The sequence below is a fragment of the Aotus nancymaae genome, unplaced genomic scaffold (genome assembly GCF_030222135.1).
Source record: "Aotus nancymaae isolate 86718 unplaced genomic scaffold, 86718_ANA_hifiasm-v0.15.2.pri h1tg000010l, whole genome shotgun sequence".
Lineage (NCBI taxonomy): Eukaryota > Metazoa > Chordata > Mammalia > Primates > Aotidae > Aotus > Aotus nancymaae.
This window is the reverse complement of record NW_026988421.1, coordinates 13,429,480-13,440,146: the sequence shown is the minus strand read 5'-3', so window position 1 is coordinate 13,440,146 and position 10,667 is coordinate 13,429,480. Positions and strand designations below refer to the sequence as shown.

Here is a 10,667-nt window from a genome sequence, read left to right as displayed (position 1 = left end):
CCTGGGGTGCTGGTGGCTGGGAGGGAGTTTTACCTGTGGCCTCTGTTTGGAGGTTTGAGAATGGGCCATGTTTACTGAGGTCAGGAGTTAGAGACCAGCCTGGCCAACATGGTGAAACCCTGTCTCTACTAAATATGCAAAAATTAGCCAGGTATGGTGGCAGGCACCTGTAATCCCAGCTACTCCAGAGGCTGAGGCAGGAGAATCACTTGAACCTGGGAGGTGGAGGTTGCAGTGAGATGAGATCATGTCGTTGCACTCCAGCAGCCTGAGCAACAAGAGTGAAACTTTGTCTCAAAAAAAAGAGAAGACTCTTTACCAACAGATTGGGAGTTAAAGGTCAAAGGTCAAGTTATCAGGATGCTAAGCCATTCCACATCCAGTGACTCAGGTCAGGCGATGACAGATCCGCACTGTAGAGAGCCATGGAACATGCCTTCTGCTGGCTTCACCTGCTTATTGTGAAACACTTTTACAAGGGCATATTTCCCTGGCATGGGGCTTCTTTCCAGGACTTTATGGACACTTGTATCTTCCAGACAAGTGCGTTTCACAGTGAGAGAATTCTGGGAGTTTACCTGCTCCCCCAGGTAACAGGATTTTGGTCACTCTTGGGCCTCCCAGTGTTGAAGGGAGATGCTAGACAAAGCATGCAGGCCTGAAGCCAAGGACTTATAGAACTTCAAGAGCCAGAGGGCAGGTAGGAGCCTGGGTTCCAGGGAGAGAGGGAGGGCAGGTGGGCAGTGGTGGGTAGGGAGCAGATACCAGACCAAACAGGATTGAAGTAGGGTCAGAAGATCCCACGTGTTGGAGATGAGAACACACATTGCCAATCACATGCATTCTGGATGAGAGGGCCCACTGGCAGAACCTCTTAGGAGGGCACGGTGGCACTCACTGTCTAACAGAAGCTAAAGGGTACATGCCTGTTGGCCAAGAAACTCCACTTACAGGTATTTATCTCACACACTCCAGCATGTTTGCAAAGAGGTATTCACAAGGCATTCTTTACTTAGGTGAGAAATGAAGTATCTCATTAGCCCGCTTCACTGGGGGACCAAGGCATCAGTCATACAATAGAATGCCAGCATGTGATCCAGGTGAAAGAATGAGGTGGCCTCATATAGGTGGATCTCTAACATATATTAGGTTGAAAAGCAGAGCAAGTGAATGACAACACGGTGCAGGATAATATGCATTACATGCTCGCATTTGAATAAGAAAATCCTATTAATGCGTGTGCCTGTGTATGCGTGGAAACACCTCTGGAAGGACACTCAAGATGCTGGGACAGTGGTTGCCTCTGAGAAGGTAACTGGGAGGCTGGGTGCTAGGAGGGAGGAGGATGCGCTTCTCACAGTATGTCCTTGGATTGCTTACATTACTTTTACCATGTTCAACGCACAGTGTATCAGATCTTTCTTTCATACCCCCACCGATGTCCCCTGACAGCTGCAATCTAGGGAGGGAGTGATGGCTTAAGCTAGTGAGGCCTGGAACACAGGGCCTGACTAATGTCCCCTAGGCGACGGTGTGGGTGAGGACACACCCAGCATGCTGGTGTCTGTTTTATGCTGATGAACAGATTTGTCATTGGTACTTTTGCAAGACTGCAATGAAATTCTGGCTGAGGGCGCAGTCACCCAGCTGGGGCCCCAAGGCTTTTGGAATTCACCCACGGACGGCTCGTCAGCAAATCTTTATGGAGCAACACACTCTGTGCTAGGTGCTGAGTACACAGTGATGAGCAAAACGTGCAAAGACTGTGCCCTCTTCAACTTGGATGGCCAGTGGGGATTAGGAAAAGAAGTAAGTCAACAAACCCCCAATACGGTCAGAGTTGTGATCAAGTAGGCTGTGCAGAGGGACAGGAGGGCCTGAGGGCTGCTTCATACAGGGTGAGGATGGAGGGCTTCTGAGGAGGGACGTCCAGGCTGAGATCCAAAAGGCAAAAAGGAGCTGGTAGGGGGAGGTGGGTGGCAGCCAGGAGTGAGCAGAATGACAGGTGGAGGGACTGTGTTGGGAGGCCATGGAGGACGGTCTGAAAGGACTAAAGAGCAGCCAGTGTGGCCACAGAGTAGTGTGTGTGAGAGAGGGGCAGCCAGGTGAGGTTGGCGGGGAGGCGGTAGGAACACCATGCTCGTGCGGCCCCAACTGTGGGGCACCCATGGGTCACCCACCTTCTCAGGGTTGGCATTTGCCTTTTCTTGCCCCACTCTTCCAGCTGGATTCAACCACTCCATAACTCCAGTGGAGGATGAGACCCTGATATCAGTTCCTTCCCTGGCCAAAGGCTTTGCTCACCATAAGATATATGTTGTAGATGATCAAGATTTCTGTAACAACATCTTGCAGAAATAGTTTTAGTTCACCCGTGCTGAGGTGGAGGCGGGGAAAACGAGGACTGAGTCGACAGTGCTCCAGGCTTCATGTGCCTTGTCCATGTTCTGGATGACCAAGATTTCTGCAATAACGTCCTGCAGAATTAGGTGATGTGGAAAAGGGGGCTTTAGGGTGCATCAGGCAACATCGTGTTTGGCTGCATGGGACAGAAAACACCAGATCATATAGCTCATATAGCTTAAAGAAGACTTTTATTTTTTGTAGATAAACAAAGTTTGGAGGTAAATCTAGACTCCTGGATAAGTCCTAGCTCATCCATAAGAAGCTACTGCATGGCCCAAGATGGCTGCTCAAATGCCAGCAATTGCATCTGCATTTCAGACAGGAGGAGGAATGTGTGGGGAAGAGAAGGACATAATTCTTTTTTTTTTTTTTGTACTTTAGGTTCTGGGGTACATGTGCAGATCACGCAGGGTTGTCGCATAGGTACATACATGGCAAGGTGGTTTGCTGCCTCCATCCCCCCACCATCTATGTTTGGCATTTCTTCCCACAGTATCTCTCCCTACCCACTACTGTCCCTCCCCTAGCCTCCTGCAACTGACCCCAGTGTGCGATGCTCCCCTCCCTGAGGACACACTGCTCTTTAAGGTTCCTTCCTGAAATCATATATGATTTATGTCTGCCTGTATTTCATTGTTCAGAATTTATCCCAGGGCAGCACCTAGCTGCAGGAAAAGCTGGGAAAGGTAGTATTTATTCTGGGTGGTGATGTGCCAAGCTAAAACCATCAGGGGTTCCATGTTAAAGGAAGAGGGAAATGAAGAATGCCAGACACTCAGCATTTTCTGCCACATAGGTTCAAATAAATTTGAGAAATACTTGGTTAAACAAAGTTAAATAGGTTTCTTTACTGCAGAATGTCTGAGCCTTTAGTGCGCTAATGGGCACGCTAATCATAAAAGAGGCTGAAGTAGTATGTAGCCTATACAAAATGTATTAAGTTATGGAACTGGGGTGTGTGTGTGAAGCACATTATGGAACTGGTGCTCTGCAGAGGATATTCAGGTAAACAGAGTCCTTGATGAACTATGGAATTAAAAAATAACCAAGCTAGGCAACACGCTTTCATTTTAAAGACTCAATGCCATTCCTTCAATCAACCTAGACCACCCATCATGGATCAGACAGGCCCTGGGCTAAGTGCAGGGCTGGTTAAGCAGCTGAAGCACGATTCCTGCTCTCAATAAGTTCAAAGTCAACAGAGACACATTCTCTGCAAAATAATGACATGAAATGTCAGAACAGAATGTGGACTGGGAGTGTGTGACATTGGCCTGCAGAATCAGGTGGCTGGGGGTAGAAGCTGTGGACAGCGTGGAGTTGAGTGGGCGGAAAACGGTTGGTGCCAGGCAGTAAGTCCAGAGGGGTGAGTGCAGCCAGCTGATGAAAGGCCTCTAGCACTGTGCCAAGGATGTGTGCCATCTTGTTATGGCACCTGGAAGGAGACTGCAGGGTGCAGAAGGGCCATGTACCTGGGAATAACCTGCGGCCTTTCCTCCTCCCTGGTTCCCAGCCTACTGCCATATCAGGGGCTTCTTCCTGTCCCAACACCAGACAGTGAGTTGGTCACCAGAGCACATAGCCCTCTGCAGGTTGCAAAGCTCTGTCACCTCCTTTCTCTTACATTGTCACAAGAAGCCTTAGAAGTAGAGAGTAGGCTGGGCGTGGTGGCTCATGCCTGTAATCCCAGCACCTTGGGAGGCTGAGGCGGGTGGATCACCTGAGGTCAGGAGTTTGAGACTAGCTTTGTCAACATGGTGAAACCCCGGGTCTACTAAAACTACAAAATTAGCTGGGTGTGGTGGCAGGTGCCTGTAATCCCAGCTACTCAGGAGGCTGAGGCAGGAGAATTGCTTGAACCTAGGAGGCAGAGGTTGCAGTGAGCTGAGATTGTGCCATGGGCGACAAGAGCAAAACTCTGTCTCAACAGAAAAAAAAAGGAAGTAGAGCAGAGAGGGCTGCTCTTCCCCCACTGTACAGAGAGGCAGGGACAGCTCCAGCACCTGCAAGTGGCCGACGGTAAAGGGGAGGGAGTCACACCTTGGTGGGTGTGTGGAGAGAGGAGGCTGAGAGAAGTTCCTCTGGCAGGTCTGAGCTCCACACGGGGCCTCTTCCTGCTGGCAAAGGTTCCCTGTGGAGGCTGCTCCACCAGGCAGGCAGGGAAGAACCTGGATCCATTCCTGAGGGCTGCCATGACGCAGGACCAAAGACTGGGTGCCTTCAAGCAAGAGGAATCTGTTCTCCCGTGCTTCTGGAGGTCAGAAGTCTGGAATCAAGGCGCCAGCAGTGCATACTCCCTCTGAAGGTTCTAGCGGAGGCTCCTTCTCCCCTCTTCCAGCCCTGGGGGGTTGTTGGCAATCTTGGCACTCCTTGGCTTCAGGTGCGTGACTCGGATCTCTGCCTGCCTTGTCCCATGGCGTCCTCCCTCTGTGCATGTGTCTCTGTGTCTTTGCATGGCTTTCTCCTCTTTGTGTCTGTGTTCAGATTTCCCTTGTCTTAAGAGGACACCAGCCACTGGATTAGAGCCTGACTGAATCCAGCGTTGCCTGTCTTTCCTTGATGACATCTGCAAAGACCCTGTTTACAAATAGCACAAGCAGAGGTACCCAAGGTTAGGACTTAACAGATCTTTCGGGGGAACCCAACAACCTAAATAGACAGTTTTCCCTTTTCAGCTCACACCTGAGCCAGCCTGGGGCCATGGAAAAGACCCAGAGCTGACGCCAGATCCTGCAGCTCTAACCTCCAGCAAATCAGCAAATCCCGCTTATCTCTAATTTATTAGCCTTTGCATGGATCTAATGCCCCTCAGCGCAGAGCCCTACAAACACACACTGTTTACTGACTCCCAGCCAGGTATATGGTGGGGGAGCTGGGCCAGCTGGCAGAGAGCATCACCTCCGGCCAGGGAGGCAGGCAGGGATGTGGCCAAGTTTTCTTCCTGGGCGCCTCCTCCTAGCCACAGGTGCTCATTGGCAACCAGGCGGCGGGGCAAGCTGGCTCTGCAGGCAGCCCAGGCCCACCTGGACCCTATCTCCTGCCCTGGCCCTCTGACCTTCTCACGTGGCTGCATCATTGTGAACAGCTTTGTAAGTGATGGCCCTGGGTGGTAGCGATAGGGGTGCTTCGATTCTATTAATTTCAATAACCATGGCCAGTTTGCTTTCTCTGTGCATCACAAATTCCTACCTGTCCTCCAAGGCTGTGCAAGCTCACTAGGACTGTTGTAACAAAGTACTACAAACTGGGTGTTTAAGTGACAGAAATGTACCGTCTCAGTTCTGGAGGCTGGAAGCCTGAAATCCAGGTGTCAGCAGTGTTGCTGCTTTTTTGTTTTTTGAGATGGAGTCTCACTCTGTCACCCAGGCTGCAGTGCAGTGGTGTGATCTCTGCTCACTGCAACCTCCGCCTCCTGAGTTCAAGCAATTCTCCTGTCTCAGCCTCCAGAATAGCTGGGACTACAGGCGCCCACCACCACAGTTGGCTAAATTTTGTATTTTTTGTAGAGATGGGGTTTCACCATGTTGGCCAGGCTGGTCTTGAACTCCTGACCTCAGGTGATCTGCCTGCCCCAGCCTCCCAAAGTGCTGGGATTAGAGGTGTGAGCCACCGTGCCTGGCCTGCTTCTTTTGGAGGTTCCTTCCTTCCTCCTTTTTGCTGGGAGGGAGAATTTGAGGCCTCTCCCTGGCTTCTGGTGCTTTGCTGGCAATCTTTGGCATTCCTTAGCTGCATCAGCTGTGTCTCCGCCTTCATCTCCTTGTGTGCCTGTCTTCAAACTTCTGCTTTTTATAAGGTCACTGGTTATATCGGATTGGGTCCCACCCTCTTCCACTATGACCTCATCTTAACTAATTACCTCTGCTATGCTTCTATTTCCAAATAAAGTCACATTCTTAGGTATTACAGGTTAGGATTTGAACATCTAAATTTTGGGGTGGACTCAATTCAGCTCATAACAGAGGCCAATCAGAAATCTCGCCGCCTCCAGGAAGGCTTCAGCACTCAAACTCATGCAATCCCCCCTTCCTGGAACTCCCATAGCACACAATGTCTGAGGAACTCAGTGACCCAGGGCCACGTGGGTGTTTATATTCTGTTTCTCTGAGGCTGGACTTAACTCTGGATCGACGGCATTTAGTTTTTGAACACAAGCACAGCACAGCAGAAGCCCTCTTATCTGATGTTATTAGGACTGGTAGTTGGGTAGTAAATTGAAAATCCAACAGGATGCCAGCAAGCAGCATGACTCAGCATGGTGGGCAGCAGATTTATGCAGGAGTAGTCTGTGGCCATCAGAAGTGTGTGTGCGTGAGGGTGTGTGAATGCATGTGTGTGTGTTGTGCACGGCAGTGTATGCATGAGAGTGTATGAGTGTGAGCATGTCTGGGCATGTGGGCTCATGGAATGGGTATGATCGCGTGCATGTGTGTGTGGGTGTGGATGTGTGGATGTGGATGTGTGGACAGCCAGGGAGGCCAAGGAGATGGGGAGCATATGGCCTTTGCCTAGCAAGGTGTAGCAAAGCCAAGTGGTGTGTCTCTGGGAAAGAGGGGGGACATTGGGCCAGGAACTGGAGCTCCTGGCCTCTGCCACATCTCTGTGGATTCAGGGGAGATGTGTGCATAGTCATTACAGTGTGACGCCTCTGTCCTCATCGCGGATCACCCATGTCATCTAATGTGCTCCCATCGAATTCCAGACTCACTCAGTGATGCCATCAGCTCCCCAGGAGCTCTCCCCCCAGGGAGGGAATGTGCCCACGAGTAGACACTCAGACCCAGCATGTAGGGACAGAGGCGGGCAGCCTGCCTGGCCATACCTCCCGGTTCCTCTCCTTAATAGCTGGTGTTCGTGTGCAAGTTACTTACCCTCCCTGAGCTTCTTTGAAGTCGGTTTAATAATAGTACCTGCCACATAGGTTGTTGTGAGGATTGATGAGATGACTCATATAATGTGCTTAGCACAATGGCTAGTATATGGCAGGCTCCCAAAAGTATAAGCTACCATCATAATGATGAATATGATAATAAATGAAAACATCTGTATTGTTTTTCATATGTGCTCCAGCGGGCTGACTGCATTAGGCCTCCTGAGGGCACAATCTGCTGTTCATCCTGTATCCCCAGGGCTAGTACATTGAAAATCCAACAGGAATGCCAGCAAGCAGCACGGCTGAGCACAGGGCCTGGCATATAGCAGATGCTCAGGAACTGTTTGTTGCAGAAATGAATGACTGTGAGTGAGTGAGTGGCAAGTCATGTTTCTAGGCCCATAGGTCCAGGACTGTAGTAGCTCTGCAAAGGTAAGCCATTCTATATACTTACACTTGGTGACTGGGCCACCTTTCCCTGGGGACAGTGGACCCCAATCAACCCTGGCGTGTTACTCACTCTTGAAGGGGAGGTAGGAAGGGGAGGAGTTTGGAGCTGGAGTTCCCTGAGCAGCCACTTGGTCACCAGGCCAGGGCTTGGATCATTAGCACCAAACTTGCCATGCTGTTGAATTGGGCCATTTATGTCTGCTTTTGTTTTAGTCTGGAGGGAAGCACAGCATCCCTGAGCAAAGTCTATGTCCTCCTATGCCTTGCTACTTATTCTAAGTGTGTTCCATGGACCAGCAAAGTGGACCTCATCTAGGAGCTTGTTGGAAATTAAGAATCTCAGGCCTGACCTATGGAAACAGAGTTTACATTTCAACAAGATCCCCAAGAGCTGTGCGTGCACGTCAGAGTGTGAGAGTTTTCTGCCCTAGTGCCACTGCCTTGAGAACCTACGGCTTGGTCATCTGTAGAAGAAAATCTAGGCTTTGTGTGATGCCACTTCTCCTGCACTCCAAAATGCACATCCCAGCCCCTGAGCAATTAGAATGAGGTTGTCCAGAGATGTACGGTGCTCTTGCTCCTTCTGGCCATCTCATCTCCCATCTCCTTTTCTGAAACTCTTACTGCTCAGCAACCCGGCCCTTCTTCGCTCTTATGAGAAACTTTTCTGCTGTTTGCTGATTGAATTGATATTTGTTTTCTTGAAAAGCATGTTTTAATTCAACGGAGTTTTTGTTAAGGCAAGTCTGTCTGCTGTGAGTTTTATCTCCTCTCTGTTGCTTCCTGGCGGTGCCACCCCAGGTCCTGGTATGCACATTCTGGAGCCCAAGGGCCAAACCACATCCTTAGGCTTCCAGACAATCACCGGCCCCTCCTCCACATCTTTCCTCATCTGTCCAGCTGTGCAGACCTGGCACACAGGCATGCCCTGCCTTCCTTCTTCCCAGCTTGTACCTGCTCTGGAGAGAATACAAACATATGTCAATGACAACGCATAAAATCCGATGACAGCCCAAGAACTCCTAAATCTTCCAAATTGCTGTCTGCACTTCCTCTCTCTTTATATCCTGGCATGCCTGAGCTGACCCGCCCCCCGGATCCAGTCCCAGCAGCTGTAATCATGTGTCTGCTTCTTCTAGCTGCTTTGGGAAACGCTGGGGCTCCAGGTACCAGCCTCTTCCTGGCTGCACCTCTCCAGAGTTGGATACAGCTAAGGAGCAAGGGTCCCTGGGGATTGGGAACAGGGCCTAGAGCACTCCCAGATCCAAGAGTCCTTTGGCTTTCTACCTGGAAAACCAACCAAGAGATGGCCAAATCCAGTGAATTCACCACAGGAAACCACTGCAGGGAAAAAGAGAATTCCCAGTTGGGAGAGTTGTGGCAAGGAGAGCGTGCCTCCTTCCCAAGCAGCTCTGTGCTAAATATGGAAACTCTGAAGAAAAGTTACAATTTTCCTTGGGCATCTGGAAATTAGGTTCTGCTCTCAGGTTCAAGTTAAAAACAGTGGTTGGAATTCTGGTGTCAACTTTGCCAGATCAGAGGAGATTGGGGGAGCTCCTTGCTGGTGACGTGACATCCTGGCTGGCCTCTGTATTGGTGAAGGGTTTTGGGAGACAAAGCCTCCAGGACAGCCCATTTGCTCATCACTGGTGCAAAGAGGCCGATACTTGGCCTCCAACCCTTTTTTTAACTCTAGAGAAAAAATCTTTCACTTTGGTTGGGGAGAAGCAAAGCCATTTAATAACTCATTTCTTAATGAAGAATGGATCATTTAAAAAAGCTTCCCACCTCTTTTACCAACTGACCCTATAATTAGACAAAGCATTCATTTCCTTTTTACCTCTGGCTCCCCAAAGCAAGACCTCGTGGTCAGGGGCTATCAGGAAACAGATGGCACACTCAAATCTGGATGCTTTAAGGAGTCCCTAAAATAAAAAAAGGCATATCCTGCCCACACCTGCCTTGACTAAGGTATGGGCAGGATATAGGGAAACCAAAAGGGCTGGTGCAGTATCCTGGAGCTGGGATCTCAGTGCAGGGCTCTTACCACCCCTAGGCCTTAAGGGGCAGACAGGAGAGAATTACCGAATCTGGGAGGAGACGGTCAAGCAGACTGTGGCATTGACAGGAGCTGGGATCTTCAGCTGAGGTGTGCAGCCAGCCTGAGATGACCCTGTGAAAAAAGAGACAGAGGAAGAAATATGCCACCTTCACTCACCAGCTTCCTTCTAGTCTGCCAGAGACCCCATTGACCAGACTCAGCCCAGAGCCAGAGGGGGCACAGCCTGTTACTGTGGGACAGACAGGTCAGTCTCGGGTAGTGAGCAGCATGGAGAGAGGCAAAGGGTGGATCTGGAGAGGCTGAGAGGAGCCACCTGGCACTGGTGCTGCTTTTACATTCTCCCTGCACCCCGCCTGATGCAGTCCTTCTTAAAACTGCTGCCATGCAAGCATCTTGTCATTTTGCTCTGAAGCACCCGTTTGTGGCTGTCATCGTTATATATTGCCTGGATCGCTCTTCTGCCAAGCCAGTTTGTAAGCCCGTAGAGACAGAGATTGCGTCTCTCTTGGATTTACCCACCACCCTGGGGTACATATGCTCTAAGTCTCCTCTGGCTTTCTACATGGAAAACCAACCAAGAAATGAATAAATCCAGTGAATCAGCGACAGGAATCCCACGGCAGGACAAAAGAGAATTTCCAGTTGGGAGAGTTGTGGCAAAGAGAGAGTGCCTTCTTCCTAAGCAGCACAACATATGTGCAAAACACGCACGTGTGTGTGTGTGTGCGCATGTGCATCAGCGAGGAGAGGCCAGGTGACGTTGCAGGTAACAACCACCAGATCTCAGCAGTGTTAGACAATAAATGTTTTCTCTTGTTCACATTGCCTGTCTATTGCAGGTCAGCATGGAGTGCTCTGCATGTCATAGTTAGTTTGGGA

The 10,667-nt window shown here is 50.1% G+C and overlaps 2 long non-coding RNA genes across 2 annotated transcripts; both read right to left on the bottom strand.

The window, feature by feature from the left end:
- Positions 1-2,577: 2,577 nt before the first annotated feature.
- On the bottom strand, positions 2,578-5,863 carry LOC135273983 (uncharacterized). Its single transcript, XR_010341739.1, has 2 exons — positions 5,678-5,863; positions 2,578-4,983 (listed from the first exon to the last, which is right to left on the bottom strand). It is a non-coding gene; the product is annotated as an uncharacterized LOC135273983 (long non-coding RNA).
- A 59-nt stretch (positions 5,864-5,922) lies between these two features.
- Positions 5,923-9,924, bottom strand: LOC105714175 (uncharacterized). Its single transcript, XR_010341738.1, has 3 exons — positions 9,812-9,924; positions 9,567-9,651; positions 5,923-8,685 (listed from the first exon to the last, which is right to left on the bottom strand). It is a non-coding gene; the product is annotated as an uncharacterized LOC105714175 (long non-coding RNA).
- Positions 9,925-10,667: the final 743 nt, after the last annotated feature.